Source organism: Lates calcarifer, linkage group LG4 (assembly GCF_001640805.2).
Source record: "Lates calcarifer isolate ASB-BC8 linkage group LG4, TLL_Latcal_v3, whole genome shotgun sequence".
Lineage (NCBI taxonomy): Eukaryota > Metazoa > Chordata > Actinopteri > Centropomidae > Lates > Lates calcarifer.
In genome coordinates this window covers 23432117-23450147 of record NC_066836.1, presented here as the reverse complement: position 1 = coordinate 23450147, position 18031 = coordinate 23432117, and positions in this window count along the sequence as shown.

Below are 18031 nucleotides of genomic sequence, written 5' to 3'. Positions count from 1 at the left end.
TTTGCAGAACATCACAATGTCACAATGAAGTTGACATTTGACCTTTTAGATGTAAAATGTCATCACTTAATAACTTTATCCTATTGGACATTTACATGAAACTGTTTCATAATTAGCATAAGAATTGTTGAGTCATGGCCATAAATGTGTTTGTAAGATCACAGTGACCTTGACCTTTGACCTTTTAACCATCAAATTCCAATCAGTTTATCCTTGAGTCTAAGTGGACTTTTGTGCCAAATGAAATCAAATAACATATCACATTCACGAGAATAGGATGTTGCCGACATGGAGGCATAAAAAACTGAGTGTTAATAAGAACACATACTGTTTAGTGTTATTTTAGGTTAGACTTTAATTCTTTAAAATCACCAATTTCTCAGAATTCCTCAACAGAAACATCGGCTCTGAGTTAGGTGCAGATGTAGGAGAAATTATGCAGATAGTATGATGGAAGTTAAAATTATGGCTTCACTGCAAAGTACAGTGACAACAGTCTTATGTATCTCTGTGAAGCAGAGCCATCCATCAAGATTCCTGCCAAATGAGATGTGGTGACTCCACATGTGAATTCCAACAAGGACACTAGCTGAGGCAGCCAGTCCTCTAAGTGTTAGTCTTGTTTGCCATGACAATTATGCTAATGTCTAAAATTAATGTAGAAATTAATGTGATAGTCATGTTAAAATGTTCCATGGAGCACAGTTATATCAGTATGCTGCAGGACAAAGAAGAAATAGGGGCTATATACCTGAAAGGACATAATTTCTGAGTTACAAATAGGCCACCCTGGGGGAGAGAGCCTAAGAGAATCATAGGGGAAAAGTCCTAGCTGAGGCAGAGAGAAAGAGAGAGAGGGAGGGCTATAGTGTGATGGCCTCTCTAGCCTTGGCCAGCCTGCTACTGTAAAAGCTGTGATTTATTCTGCAATCATCTCAGTAGATATATGATCTGAGTCTCAGCCTAGCCTGTCACACCACATACATATTGAGTGGCCCACAAGAATAGGGAGGGATTGATTTATTATACAGCTATTTATTACACTGGGTGGGCTGGGAGGAGAGGAAAACATAAAAACAGCCTGAGATAAAATTTCTTCAATCTATTACATCAGATCTGATCTGATAATAACAATAACAGGCAAAATAAATCAGAGCTAATCTGTGCCCTCTCATTTGACTGTGGGATTTCAATATCTTCCTTAATGACAGAACAAATGTGGATTTGTTAGTGTAAATGCTACATCCTGATAAAGCAGAGAATCAAGTAGATGTCCTGACATGATGCCTACTCTATGGCATCTGAATGGAGAATTTTTAAAAATGAACCACATTCATAATACACAATCTATGTATGTGTTTTCATTGCAACTACCTGCTGCACATTTTTTCTTTTGTAGGTTAACAAACATGTGAGTCAGACACAAATGGTTTGAGTCCTTAAATATCCTCTATAAAATGCATTGTGTAAAGCTCTACCATGGAAACCATACCAATTGGTGAGCTCATGTTTATTCACTCTTGCAGACAGATCTGGCCCCTTGGTACAGGGGGGAGACCAATCACAACCATTTATCTAAAATGTGTTTGTGTGTTGGCTCAGAGTCCAATCTCAAAAATGACTTGTGCTTTGCACTCACTTAAAGAAAAACAACGTTAGTTAAAGAATCGTTAACATGAAGATTGGTTAATCAGTCAGAAGGAGATGCTCAGCCTTGTTTGATGTTGAGATCTTACGGCATTATCATGGAACAATAAGAGCTGATTGGAGATGTGAAAAAAATGGCACTTACCCAGTAATTAGCAGGATGAGGATAGGTGAAAAATTCCCTGTCCAGGCAAGAATGTGGTTCCCTGTTCTTTGTGTTTTCAAATTCAGTGCAGTACTGAAAGTACTGACGTCTTTTCTTCAAGCAATGATACTGTAAATAACTGCATTTAAAATGATAGATTATACTGCTGATATTTCATGTAATTGCCAATGTATTGCAGTGCAGCACTGTCAACTATTTCAGTGGGAAATAGGTAAAGCCTGCTAGAAATATCCTAATACTAATTTGGATATTGGTGATTTAATTCCAACTATATAATTAACTTAATAAAATAAACTTTTTTATTGAAAAAATGAAATGAAGCCAAATTAAACTAATTTCAAAAACCTGTTGTTGTGCAGCCTATAGAACTTAAATATCATCAAGATCCAGACCCTGGAATAAACTCATTCTTGTGTATTTTGGGAAAAATAAATTGAGAAAATTGAGAAAATATAAAAATTAAATAGTGAAGTTAAATCCTTTAGAATAGGGCGAACAAGTAAGAGTTCCCTGGACAAACAAGGAGGATTAGTGACTGGTCTTTATTCATGTCTCTGTCTGGGTGATTATTGGTTAACTGAATGTCAAGGTGGATGTTCAGCCTAAAAAAGTTGTCAAATGGGTCTTAAAAGTTCTGCTGTGTTTTAAGCTTGTTTTGCTTCTGCCAGTGTCTAAAGACAAAACAATGCACCTTTAAAAAACAGACCCAAATTTATATTGACACATTTCAAGTGTGTTGAAAAATAAAAAAGAGAATCAAGAAAGATTTATGTACACAATGTGAGGATGTCACACTGATAATAAACTAGTGTGTTATTATGGCAACATGTGTGTTACAGCCTCACTCTAACCAGTTTGATCCCTCATCTTCACAGCAGAGACAGACAGTGAGCAATGTCAGCAGGACATGGGCAAATACATCCATGGGGGGGTGAGGGCCGGGGGTGGAGGGTGGTCAGTTCAGTGAATTACAGTTGTTTCTGATGGAAGTTTGTAAAACAAACTGGAGTGAGACAGTCACTGCAGAGACAGGTGCCGGTGGTGTTCTTCAGCTCTCCATCAGTGTGGCTCTTCACCAAATTAATCCACCTCCTCTTGATGCCTTTGAAAGTTTAAATAAGGCGGCGACTGAGCGGGTCTGCAAATTTATGCCACCCAGGGTAGATGTATTTGTGGAATGGTGGCATAGCTAGCTGGCAAAACTTAGAATAACTTGCAGTCGAACACTGATGTTAATGCAGCGCTGCTATTTATACGGGTCACAGTATTAGGGGCGGGGTTATGCTAAGTGGTGGTTCCAGTGCACCATTGTTTTCAGACCCGCTCGTAATCAGGAGAATGAAACTGATGAAAAACTGTGAAACGGTCTAACTCCACAATGCAGTAACACAGAGTTTACAGTCTTTAGACATGTTTTCAGGAACTATTTTCAAACATAAATAATCTGTTTAGAAAGAAATCTCTGATTTTGCTTTACACTGACTTTAAAGATTAGTAGAGTTAAGGAAAAAATTTAAATAAAGATGCTTGTAATATCTCTCCTGTGGCAATTTCTCAACCCTGTTGAGTGAGGGCATCATAGAAAGACAGTGCTCTAAAGTTAAGTCTGAGTCAGACTCCTCTAAGGAGGAGAAATTATTCAAATCACGTTAATAACATGACAATTGACCTGTGAATGAACATCACTCTGATTTGCAGGGATTGCAGGTAAAAAGTCCCAGTCACACCCAGGACAACATGATGAATGAAGAACAAAGAGGATGCCTCCAATTTTAGAAGCTTTCCTGGTTAATCACAGTTCAAACTTGTGACGCCTGACGCTTGCAACCCTTCACTCACGAATAAGGACAACTCTTGTTTATTTTTTTAAAGCACTACCTTAAATTAACTCTGAACATTCATGCTGAAAGCTTAATTATCTGCTCAGTGAAATGTGAAATGTGCTGCGTCACACATCTTCAAACCGTGTCGCGTCTCCGGCTTTCAGTTTTCCTGTCCTCACCTGTGAAACTCCACATTTCACATTTAAATAAATGGCTTCTTTTCTTCCTCTTATGATTGTGTGTGTGTGACTTATCTCTGAGGTGCAGCTGTGAAGAGAGCAGGTATATTTTTATTCCTTATATCTCTCAGAGAAGGATACAGCAGGTAGAGTTCAGTCTTGACTGTAGCACATGGCTTGCAGAGTATGTAGGTTGTTGTTGATGACAGCATTTCACAAGCAGGTAAAGGTGTGCAGCACTGAATATGTCTGGCTATATCTGACCTGAGACACAGTCGGTCTGTCTGCCGGACTTTTTCTGCCCCATCACTCGTCACACACAGGTCACTTACTCACAAACATCTACTGTTTGTCTTAAAGTTTCCCTTCTGTCTCTGCTGCTGAAGCTGTATCAGCCCATCATTATGCCTTACTGGCAGCATGGCAAAGCTGTGCCCCTGCTGTTGCTGACAGCATTTTGGTATCAGAGCATGGCACCTGGCATCAAATAACAGCCTTTTTATGTGTGCTTCCCCCAGTTTTTCTTAACAATTTAGTTGTTTTCAATCCCACAACATACTACAGTCTTCAGTGCTGCTAACCCCTGCTGTTTGCCTGGCAGGGGTGCAGACTAACATGTGCCTCCTCTGATACAAATGAGCTGTCTCTCAAGTCAGGGGTTGTCTCTTTTATAACATGGGCAGGTGTTCTACTGAAAGCTGAACCTGACATTCCTTGCGGGATTAAAAAATCTGGTTTTGGGATTTGTATTAACATTTTAAAGGACAATTCTGGCTTATTAGCATAAATCTTGTTTCACAATGCGTATACAATCACTATGATCAATATATAATGGTATGGATGGTTGGATGGATGGATGGATGGATGGATGGATGATAAACCAAGAGCTAAGCCAGATTCTCTAATTGACTTTGAGGCTTGCAAATTCAACTGGATTGAAAATGACTGAAACCAGAATTATGTTGTAAACGTAACATTCTGGCACTCTGACATGAATGACATTGTTTGACTGAAGTATGCTAATGACAACCTGGAGAAAGATTATGCATACTGGAAGCATGTCCTTTGGTCAGATGAGACAAAACTAGAGCTCTTTGGCCATAGAGACACTGCTGTGTTTGGAGAAAAAGGGGAGAGGCGTATAACCCAAAGAACACTGTCTCCCTAGTGAATGCTTCAGTGCATCTGGAATGGTGGAAGGAATCATGAAGAAAGAAGGGTATGTGAGGATTTTGACAGAAAACCTTAAGCAGGCTGCAGCAAAACAACAACCCAAAACATACATACAAAACATACATACCTGGTGAAGAACTACCTACAGAAGACCAAAGTAAAAGTTTTTGACTGGTCTGCACAAAGCCCTGACTTGAATCCCATTGAAAATCTGTGTGGTGAACTGAAGATGAAGGTCCATGCCAGAAGGCCATCAAATCTGGAGGAGCTTGAGAGATTTGCCAAAGAGGAATGGGCTGGCTTCTCAGGAGACATGTCAGAGACTTGTTGAAAACTACAACAAATGACTGCAGGCTGTTATCCAGCAAAATGATACACAACTGACTATTAGCATCAAGGGGGGGCTAATAATTTTGACCCTGGTAGTTTTTGGTTTTTGTGGAATAATATCACTTCTGTGTTCAAAGTAAAATGATGAAAAAGATATGTTACAATTTCGTTGCTCTGTTTAACAGCACTTCGAAAATACTTTTAAAACAATGGCATTTTCATATGGGGGCTAATAATTTCGTCCCCATCTGTAAGCATATTAGCACTGTCACTGTGTACATGTTTCCCTCTGTGGCAGACATCTTTTCGTGCTCCACTCTTGAATGGCATTTAATTTTGTTTAGTTTTTAGTACTTTCCATAAGTGTCACGCACTGCTGGCTTATGACAAGCAGGCACTGTTGGACATTACTATGCTATAGCACAAGCAGGCACTGTTGGACATTACTATGCTATAGCACAACTCAGTATTCACTGGTCTTACACCTCTGTAACTGGACTACATTGTTCTCTGCACATCAAGCCACTGCCACCTCCAAGGGGGCCCTGGTTACTGGTTACATCAGTACCTGCGATGCCACACTGGTAAAACACTATAGTCCAAACCAGATGCCCTGGATGAACACATGCTCTATATTCACTCTCTTGCATTTAAATCAGGAAATGAGGTGTACTAAACAGTAGAGTATAGGCTGTGGAAAACAATCAGAGAAGAAAAACAGTAATACAAATAGAACTGGAAGGCTGCTTGACATGAGCAGTAGAGTACAGCAGATCATCAACTGTAAGGGAACCAGCATGGAAATAACAAACACCACCATCTCCCTAAACGGACAGCCTAATAAATAAGGCTCTCACACACTCAGAGCATGAGAGGACCCCCACTGTCTCATCAGCTGATGTACACAAAGTCCTGAGGAGAGTTAACTCCCACTATGCAGCAGGCCCAGATAACATCCTCAGGTGGGCCCTCAGGGCATGCTACAGAACTGGCTGATGTTTTCACCTCCATCTTTAACCTGTCCCTTTCATAGGCCACTGTCTCAACCTGCTTTAAAACCACTGACCATAATTGTATTATTATTATTATTATTATTACATTTTTATTATTATTATTATCTTTTTGTAATGCCATCACATACACACACATCAACAATGGACACATCTGTCAATGATGTACATGTTTATTTGTATACAGAGCAGGGAAGTGAGATCTGATCACTAGTTGTCACTTGAGACAAATTTTTAAGTAACATTCTCAGAGCTGTCCTCTTGTGATCATTTGAGATGCACGTTAATGCCAGATTGAACAGGGTCTAATTCTGCAGCTCTGCTCATAACTCTCTCCATCCTGGAAAACAAAGATGCTTACATCAGAATGCTCTTCAGCGATTACAGTTTTGCCTTTAATACAGTCCACCCCGACAAACTCATATAAAAAAATGTAGAACTTTGGCTTGAAACCCCACACTCTGTGACTGGCTGTTAGATTTCCTCACTGGCAGACCACAACCTCCAACAGTGAGATGATGAACACTGGCACCTCACAGGGATGTGGCCTCAGTCCCATGCTCCACACACTAACACACAGAACCTCCATCGAGTGCAAAAGCCTTCAGAGAGTGGTAAAGACTGCTGAGAAGATCATCAGGATACCCCTGCCATCTCTGCAGGCCATCTACCACTGGAGAGACCACAGAAGACTCTGCTGCATCCTCAAAGTCTCCACCCACCCCCAACGTAAGTTTTTCACACTTTTGCCCTCTGGCAGGAGGTACAGAAGTATGCAGGAGCCCTTAGGCTGAATGACAGCTTTTATCCTCAGGCCATCAATCTGATCAACAGATCTAATCCACTGCCCATTCGCACACCCTAACCCACCTCACCATACTGGGAGATTCACTCCTTATTTATTTTCTTTTCTTTTTATGTTTTTCATTTTTATACCTCATGTTTCTTTGATAAATGGCACTCAGAGTGGAAGGCAAAGGAAGGACTTCATTGTATAGGGAAATTTGTTCCAACTGCACATCACAAAGGCTGTGATTTGATCATTTCTTCTGTTTTTTGGGCTGAATCAGGATTTCAAGTGCATGTTGTTTGTTATCCCACAACCTTTCCCCTCTGCTGCACTTCAGAATGGCTGGTGGTGAATCTCTGCTCTGTTAGTGCAACACACAGCTGACTGCTTCATGTTGCGTATTGAGAAGCAGTAAGTCAAGGTACAATAGTTGGCTTGTGCCAAACTGATACTTGTCCTCACAGTTGACAAACTCACATGTATCATACACTGCCAGCTACTACACCCTACAATTTGGTGTTATTAGTTCATGAACAATCTAGCTCATTAAGGACTTTTTTTCCCTGTAATTTGGCATTTCACATTGTGAAATTTGTTTTTTTGAATGGCATATTATTTATTGTTATTTGCAGTTTATATTTAGTTATCTTGCCACTACTTTAAGTTACTTTTCATCTAACAGACTATTGGGCATAATCACATTTATATAATCTTTACTATTTGTAATACATGTGGTAGCACTTTAAGAAACTTAATGAGTGCACAGTTTGCTGACTGTGTTGTGAACTGTGTGATAGATTATATTGGAATTTTTGGATTTTGGATCATTTTTTGTGGACCTTTGGAATACCCTGAGATAAATGGCAGCACTTTGTTTTTTGTAAAAGTGTATTAAAATCTTTTGCTTTTATCTACGAGAGGAGTCTGTGTGAGCTTTGTTGATATCAAGAAACATGTTGACTTAAAGCTTCTGCTCTGTTTAAGATCTTACAATAACTCTCCGATCAGAGTCACTGATGCAATCAACATGGACTACACAAGTGCAATACACGTGTCCAGCTAGTCAATATCTAACTTAAAAGTTATATGAGATTTTAAACATTGATACAACAACAAACAGCTGCTTTCTACTGTATGTAAAGATTGTTGTCATGTGTATGGATGAGTGAAAATATGGTGTGATGCATGTTGGATGGTGCAGCAAACCAAACAAAGGAAGAAGGTTGAAGAGGATACCAGAGGCCAGGCAGAGAGTGAGAGAGACTACCCAGAAGGGCAGTCCTTCATGTCTTTTCACAAAACAAGCAGCATTCCAAGATATCGTGGAGTAATGGAGTCCTGAGTTGAGAATGAAGTCACGTTTCTTAACAATTCTTAACACCAATATTGCATGATTTTTGTGTAAAAGGGACAGCTAGTGGCAGTAAGTCTGTTATATAACCTTTAAACTCTAACATAATGCAGACTGTACTAGATAAAACATGAATCTAGCTGGTGATTACCAGATTAACTTCAGTCTGGTGTTGAACTGTCCCTGCTTCACCTGCATCAAGTTTTTCCCTGTGACATCCTCACCTGACTGTGAAGGGTTGAGCTCTTTCTTCCATATTTCCCAAAATGAGAAAACATTTTGAAATGCTGGCCTGATCAACTGCTGTGAAGCATATGTGTGATGTGATTGATCATCATCATTAGACTGAGCTGAATCAGACAGGTATATTCTGATGCATCTTGAGATAATTTTAGTTTGATGATAACACTAATAATTACTTCATTCATTCAATATGACAGCTTTACTGTGTGATGCAACTCCTTCTGACATTAGCTGGGGTGGTCTTTAGTTCAGGAGAGGTAGCCCACCTTTGCTATTATACAGTCTATGAATCCCTCTAGTCCTGCCCCCCCCCCCCACCACCATAACTCAAGACTCCCTGCTGGGTCAGGCTCACACTCCTTCCTGCTTAGCGCTCTGCCATGATCTGCCCCAGACTTGGACCTTGAGAGCTATGGGGTCTGAGACTGACGTAGAACTCAGACTCAGAATTGAATTGGATCATTTCAAACCTTCAAGTCATAGTGTTGACAAAGTTTTGCATGAAGAACCGCAGTAATCCATCAAAGGTAATCTTACCATGAGAACTTTAACCTGAGGTTTACTTCTGAGCCGGTCTTGGAAAAACCTTTAACTGTACCCTAAAGGATGCTTCTTCTATCAGATCAACAAACCAAGAACTAGGGGCGTGGCTGACAACTGTCGATAAATGAGGACTCCCAGGCAAATTCAAAGCCTGGATATACCGGGCTTTGTCCCACTAAACCCTTTCAGTGGGTTAGCATGTTCAGTACTAGGGACCTTGAACTGGTTCACCTGAGTGAATGAAGCCCTTGCTAATGTTATCGCTTACTTTTCTTGCTATGACAAGTCTGAATATGCCATTGAGAAAGCATATCTGAAATCTCTGCATATGTTAGCCATTTTTCTCAACTTGCTGTACAATTACCATTTAATATGTTCACCCTGATGTGTATGTGGAGAGAACATCATAGACTATTATTTCTTCTCCTAGTTAGTTTAATTTTAGGTTTAATTATACCCCAAGCATAAAACAAAAGAAGAAAAAGAATCTTACTTTCTTGGCCTCTAGTTGCTAATATAACAAGAAAACATTATAAAGCAATAAAAAATACTACAGATAAATAAATGATAAATTAGATGCCTAATGCCTACTTGAAATGACTTTAGCTGCTTGATGACCTCACCCTGTCTCACATCCTCATTTACAGCATTTACAGTGCCTATTACATAGACAAAGCTGGCAGAGCTGAGTCTCATGTCAAAGGAATTGACTCTGACTGCTACGATGAGCAGTGTTGCCAGGTGGGAAATGTAACAGTGCTGTACAAAAGTACACAATATTTTGTGGAAAGTTATTGTCAGAACCAAGAGAACAACCACATTACTTTTTTTTACTGTGGCTACTACAAAGGTAGCCACAGTGTTTTAATAAAAATTTGAAAATAAAAAACACCAGTGCAGAGTTATATGATGGTCTTTTGGGAATCATTCAAATAAAATTATCTCAACACTGAAAACAAAAGCATAGTTGTTCTTATAAAGGCTATAATGGTGAACTGTAATAACACAAGTTGTAGTCTGTTCAGCATCAACACTGAAACTAAATAAATAACATGCTTACCTTATAAGCTCAAGACTGATCACAACTTGTAAGTGTGACTGATTATGTTATCATACATTATGAGGCTTCTGGCATTATTGATCACACAGAGGGCAAAGTTATCATACAAATATAATAACTATCCAGTGGTGGGCTGTCAAGGCCAGTAAGGCCTTCTCTGCTGGCCTAAACACTGTCACAATCACTGAATTATATTTGTCTATGTGTTTTTTCCATTCATACTATATGTATTAAATAGTTCTCAATAGTCTATTCTCTTCATCTCACAGCTTTCCTCTTGGTTGTGCTGCTTCCAATACAGTCTGTTTATGTTAGAGCTTTTATCCAATCAGATTTCAGCTCTGTGTTGCCAAGTTAAAACAAATCTGCCTTAAGGCCTTCAGAATCAACAGTGCAGGCCACTGTAATTTAAAATAAATGGTAATGAAACTATTGCCTCATGAATCCATTAACCAATCAGATTTTGAGTTGGTGACACCAGGTGCCATCTAACAGGCCTATGACAACGTCAGCATTTTCATGTCACTTGATTGGATGGTGAGATTGTGTACTGGTCAGAGCTAGCAAACCACATCTATAGCTACTAGCACAAGCTAACACGTTAGCATAGATTTAATAGTGTTTAAATGTTTTTTCAACCCACAACGGCCGAAGGAGGAGGAAGAGTTCAGTGACTCTGTTGTAGAGGTTATCTGTGCGTCTCAGTTCCAACAATAAGTCCTTTTCTATCTATGGAGGCTAACGCTGAAAGGATGAGTCTGCTCAGTCGTAATTCTCAGATAAGTTTTAATTCACTTTAGGGCTGAGAATGTCCACTCGACACAAGCTGTTTTTATTTGTCTACTAATAATCAAGCAGTTTCAGGAAAATGCATTTGACTTATATTTTATTGTTTATGTCTTTTGTCATTTTATTAGTTAATATTGCTGCTTCTGCTGGAGATAATGTGTGTGGAGCAGCTGTGGCTGCAGTGTTTGGAGACCTATTGAATTTTGTTCATTGGGTCTTTATAGCATTGCTTCAGTAATGGGATTTTTTCTGGCTATATGACATGTCTGTCTGTGATGCAAAGTTTTGTTATACTGTGTTGCTGTATATTGTTGATGGTCTCTACAGCCGTGACATCATAATGACTGTATTAAGAGGTGGGTTAATTCAGGTACAGCTGAAGTCAAGGCCTAGGTGTGAAATGCACGGCCCGCCACTGTAATTTTCATATATCTACATATTACTACCTATTAGAATCCTTAATGGCTTGGCTAACATTACATGTTTTTAATCCTAGGTGTACTTTTAAGATGCTGGGAAGATTTTTCATTTAAGAATCTGGTCAAACTGCAAAAATGTCATTTACACCTGGCTGAGATACCACCACAAAGCAAACCATACCACCTCCATGTGAACTGGCATATCAGGGACGTTGTCAGCTTGGCAGTGCAAATTTTATGCAAAATCAGAATTACCCTTTCTGAGAGTATTACAGAAAATCCACAAATGTGTCAGATTCAGACACACAATTATCATCTAAATCAACTTCAGCCCTCGTCACTGTCCCTCTGCTTTTGTTCATTTCACCTCATGCAGTGTCTTTGCCTCATGTCTCACTCGTATCTCTCTGTCCGACGTACACAGCAGCCACTTCTTGCAGCATTGTCACATGGTCCATTTGATACATTCACCCTGATGTGTATAGCTCAGTTTTTCACCTTTGTCAAAGGCCTCAGCTCAATCAACTTATAATTATGTATTCTTATTTCAAAGAGCTACTTCCTTGCATTACACACTGAAATGACAGAATACAGTATTACCTGTGTATTGTCATGTGCTGTGTGATACATATAATGGTGGTTTAAATGTGTGTTTTGAAAGGTAACATTCAATGCATATTAAGTCTTTTCTACATACTATTATGTAACCTGCTTATGTCCTTAAACAGGCAGAGTTTCTAAACTGTGTCCCTTGGGCTACAGTTCCTGCAGGTTAGCCAAACAGAACATCTGACTATGTTACAAAGGCAATTATTACTGATTCTCAAAGTACCCATTTCCTTTCCATCCTAAAGCACATTCTCTGATCTAGGATGAACATAACTGCATTTTACATTCATCACATCCAGAATAAGTTTTTTTTCAGTCACATACTTGAATCACACACCATGGATAATCTGGATGAGATGATGTTGTTGTAAAAAAAAAAAAAAAAAAAGGGCACAACCATAATTTGCATGTCACTTTGGAGGCTTCACTTTCTGATCTCGTGATCATTTTGGTGAGAATTCTGAGCTTGTACCTAAATAGGTCTTACTTGTTATAATGGCTGTGCTATCATTTCTTCCAAATGGTCCATAATACCTGTTCACTGCTTCTCTGCTATTCCTTCATCTTTTTATTTTTTATTTCTAAAAAGTTGAGAACTGTTTTTTTTTCACAAGTTTAGAATACACCTCTCTCTGGGTGTGACATTTCATGTCTGTCAATACACAATGGCATCAAAGAAAGCATGTCAAAACACCTGCACCATTGTTTTCTTTGTACTGTAAGCCAGCACATCAGCAGTGTTGTGGCCACTGATGTATTAAGAAAAACTGGATACTGTGTTCCAAGATGTTTCCCCATTCATTCCCATGGAAGTTGCTCATTGTGTGCATATGCCAGAAAAGTTTCTCAGGATTCCAAGATTTCTGTGTTTGTGGGCCCATTGAACATGCAACTTAGAGTCCATCACCAGCCAAGCCAGTTGAGAGCATACATGTCAGAGACATGTAGAGACCTCCTGTTGAGTCTTTGCACACATGGAATAATAAGTCAAGTTTATTAGACCAAATGGTTCAAATTCTTTTTTGGACATAGCCTGTCTTCATGCTTCGCTAAACTGGCTCTCAAACATGAGAAAGCAAGTGACTGTTTCTTTAAGGATCATTAGCAGGGGCCCTGTCATTTGGCTGAATAATAGTTATTACTGAGTCTTAATCAAGTTTCCTCTAAGTTCAAAATGTCAAATGTATATTCACAGCTATATTCAAGCTTGAGTACACAGTTGTTTTTTTGCTTGTAATCATGGCTGCATCTCTTCCTCACCCTGCTCCTCCTTGTCCTTACCACGGCTTATAACTGCTTATAGCTTGCTAGTGAGCTTCCTTATTGTCACATACTGTACTTTAGAGAAAGCGGTCATCTGTCCTGAGAGAGGCAGATGGACATTTAAAACCAGAGACAGAGAGACTGGAGCAGACTGAGCAGATGGCACAATGAAACAGCTACTTGAGTGGAATCTTGTGGAATCACATTCTGACACAGTGGCAGCTGCTTCCTTGGCCCCCAGCTAACACAGGGTAAATTAGCCTAAAAACCAGGCTAATGTGTCCTAAAAGCAGGCTGTATGTGCCAAAAGGTGATCTGACCCCAACACATAATCAAAACATGAATGAAGATCTGGAGTTGTACTCATAAATTCTGAAAATGCTCTCATTCTAAAATCATCTCACAAATAGGATTCTCAGCTGAAGAATAATTAAGAAAATTAGTCTGAATTAAAAAAAAATATATATATATATATACATATATTAGTATTTTTTTTTAAGTTTGGAGCTTGTATTGTGCTCTCTTTGAATACTGGTCCATAATAAATACCTCATTCATCATCTTCATCACGTTCAACACTTCGTAGATACTGTATCAAACCAAAACTTTGTCCTCTTGCCAGTACAATGAAGTGATAAAGGGTTGGATTAAAAAAAAAAAAAAAAAAAAAAGCTCTGTTTATACACTGGGAGGAAGACAGAGGACAAATTTTCCCCCAGGCTGACCTCATGGTTACTGACATGTAGTTTAAATTTTCTGATGGCTGGTGTGACTGAGCCCTTATAGTGTGACCAGGATATATATATACAAACTGCATATTTGTAACTTTAACAATCCACCCTCTCCCCATTTTTTCAGTGTCGTTTTCACACGTACTCTATGTAAGTATCTTGCTAAGACAAAGAGGTTCTGGTTTGACTGAACCAGAATTCAGCTGTATCTGACCAAAAAAATGGAACTATAGTTTCTACATTTAAGTAATTACTATGTACCTGCCATATATAAATAATCTAAAATGTTTTTAAACATTCTTATAGTAACTCATGATATTCCTGTGTCAGTACGGTTCCTATACAGTAGCTTCAGAAAGTATTTAATTGTGTTGTTGATTTGATTTTAAATGGATACAAATGCCATCTTTTCCCATCAATCTAACTCAAGGTAACATAGTTAAAATATGTTTCATCTGTTCCCACAATTCAAACTGAATGTCAGGACAAAAACCAAGCAATGAAGTCCAAGGTACGTTGTGTAGACCACTGTCGTTGAGTGTTCCCAGGAGCACAGTGGCCTCAGTAATTGTGAAATGGAAGAAAATGGGAACCAGGACACTGACTAGAGTTGGCCATCTGACCAAACTGGACAAGAACTGCCTTGGTCAGGGAGGTGACCATGAGCCCAGTGGAGATAACCTGCAGGAAGGACAATCACCTCCACAAGACTGCATCAATCAGACCTTTACACAGAGCTTTCCACAAACACCAGCTGCTAGCCAAATTGCTGACTACTCATCTATTGCCCATGGAGAGTGGAATATATCAATATAGAAGAAAAGGGAGAAGAAAGAGGCCACCCAAAAGGAAGCCAGAGTGTAATGGAATTCAATAACCTCTGACAGGCTTCTTGGTTAGCCCTGATAACAGCAGGCAAGAGGCTCAAGTGCTGATGTAAAGGTAACTGGTGAGGCTGCGCATCCCTGTCTGAAAAAAGTGCAGGTCTTCTGGCATAGCAATTACCACATAGCTGCACATGTATCACCACCTCCTTTTGGACTGGCAGAAGGCCAAGCCTGATTTACATGTAACAAGGAAAACAAAGATGGACTTCAATCAATCAAATGATTAAATGACTCTACTCTCCACAACTCATTTTTGCCTTGAGGCCTCCTAATGGTTGAATCCAGCCTGGATCACATTGTGAGGCACATCTACACATTGCTGATTGAGAACAGTGAGCATATCTCCTACTATGCAGCAGAATGCAGTGGCAAACACAGACATTTCTGAATTAAAGAAGAAGAATAAATTACATCAACCAAAGAGATGTTTGTGGGCCTTGACTTGATGTCTTGAGGAAGGGTCTCTGCTTTTATGTACAAGGTAGTGCTGTAATTTATTAAACTCATCTTGGACATACTGTATAAGATTACTGTTATCACATCGCTTGTAGGCGTCTCAATACAGCTGTTAAAATTTTTCTCTAGACCTCTGTAATTTGAATTTGAATTATGTCTACAGGACATTTGGCTGAGACTGTGAATGTCTTTTCTAAATTCTTCTAACCACAACATTAGGATGTGAACTTTAACACAAACATTTCACTTTCCATTAATGCTGACTGATGTCCTCTCTGAGGAAAATCAGTTTTTCTACACAATTTACTCTTTTTCAAAAACTGCTGGCATTTCTTAAACATCACAGTATACTGGAGGCAAAATTCTTCCACCCTATTGCATTTTTGGCATCTAAAATTATCTGCCTTCTCTACGTATGTCGGAACCTTAGGGTGAATGATCTTTGTGTTTTTCAGTCACGATGAACCAAATCCAGTGCTGACACAAACACATCCATTTATTATTTGAAATATTCCTACCGTATCAAGCACTGATCCAACTGGTAAATGACAGACAGTGTAAATGGTTTAATTTACCTCGAAAGCAGTAAATCATTCAGCAAACTGATCTACCTGCCAACCCACCATAACAGGATAAATACATTTGGTACATCTGTGCCATAATCAGAAAGAAGCACTGCAATGGGAACAATCCATCAGCAGTAACAGATTACAACTGTGTGTGTGGGTTTGTGTGTGTGAATCCTGTTTAGTAGCCTCATCTTCAACACACAGAACTTCACCCACCCATTTATCCATGCCAAGAAGGTTGAAGGTAGCAAGCCAGGCGGATCCTATCAATTAATGAGATGTCAGCAAGCATGTCTGCATTATTCATGTGTGAACACTCACACAATCATAATGGAAGTCCTCAGCTCACTCAGCTGATGGGAAACACTAGCTTAGTACAGAGCCCCAGAGTGGTCGTAGAGAGAAAAAATATATAGTGGGAGCATGTTTTACTAATAGCACTGTCGCCTCACAGCAAGAAGGTTCTGGGTTTGAGCCCTGGTTTGCCGGGGGCTTTTCTGTGTGGAGGTTGCTTGTTCTCCCTGTGCCTGCATGGGTTCTCTCTGGATACTCCAGCTTCTTCCCATAGTCCAAAGACATGCAGGTTAACTGGTGACTCTAAATTACTGGTAGGTGTGACTGTGAGTGTGAATGATTTTGTCTATATATGTGTTGGCCCTGTGATAGACTGGCGAACTGTATAGGGTGTACCTGGCCTCTCGCCAGTGTTAGCTTGGATAGGCTCTAGCCCCCCACAACCCTTACAGACAAGTGGTATAGATAATGGATGGATAGATGGTTTACTAAATCAAGCACACAAAATACTATTTTGTACAAAACACATTAGTTGGTCATTAATCATTCAATTCAATTTCAATTTTTAGCACTGAATCACAACAAAAGTCATCTCAAGGCACTTTTCATATAGAGCAGGTCTAGACCATACTCTTTAAAATAGGTATTTACAGAGAGAGACCCAACAAATCCACCATGATCAGCACAAGGTGACAGTGGCAAGGAAAAACTTCCTTTTTAGAGGCAGAAACCTCGAGCAGAACTGGACTCAGGGTGGGTGGACATCTGCCTCGACCGGTTGGGTTGAGATTTGGGGTGCGTGGGGGGCTGGGGTAGTGGGAGAAGAACATAGAATAACATGGGTTCCATGTAAAAAATGTAAGGTGAAACCAATAATACAGTAATGATAGTAGTGATAATTATAACTAGTAATAACTAATTAATTATTAATTAATTAATAATTATAGCTAGCATTACTAAGGGATGGTTCAAGCCTGAGCCAACCCTAACTATAAGCTTTATCAAAGAGGAAAGTTTTAAGCCTACTCTTAAAGGTACAGAGGCCTCCCGGACCCAAACTGGGAGAAGGTTCCACAGTAGAGGAGCCTGATAACTGAAGGCTCTGCCTCCCATTTTTCTAATCATGACAATGGATATAACTATTAAGTATCACAACAGCATCAAGCTCCTTCACCTGATGCTTAAGCTGTCAGGCTCGCCCATACATTAAACTGAGGAGCACTGGCTCTTCCCATACCCAGCATAGTCCAGAACTGGTGCTAACTGGTGACCATACCTGATTCTCATCAGCATAAGGCCCAGGTTATATTTATATTATGTCAATGAGTTAACAAAACATAACATGAAGGCCAGTAATATCCATTGTCTCTCTCCTTCTCTCTCTCTGAATAATATCTTTACTCAAACTAATGTTATATTGCTAGTGAATGATCTGCTTAACATATTAACATATTAATATTTGAACTAGGTGCAGTGTACTTCATGCTTCTGCATGCTTCCTGTCTGTTGTCATGGCTCTCTGTATACATACTTATCTTGTGAGAAGATTTTTTTCTCTCTCTGACCACTCCAGGGCTCTATAGTTTAGAATGATCTTTTTCTCTTTTAAATCTGCAGCTTTACATTTCAGATAACCTAAATGGAGAGGCTGATTTCTGTGCTGTAAATGATTAGGAACAGACTATTGTCCTGAATGCTG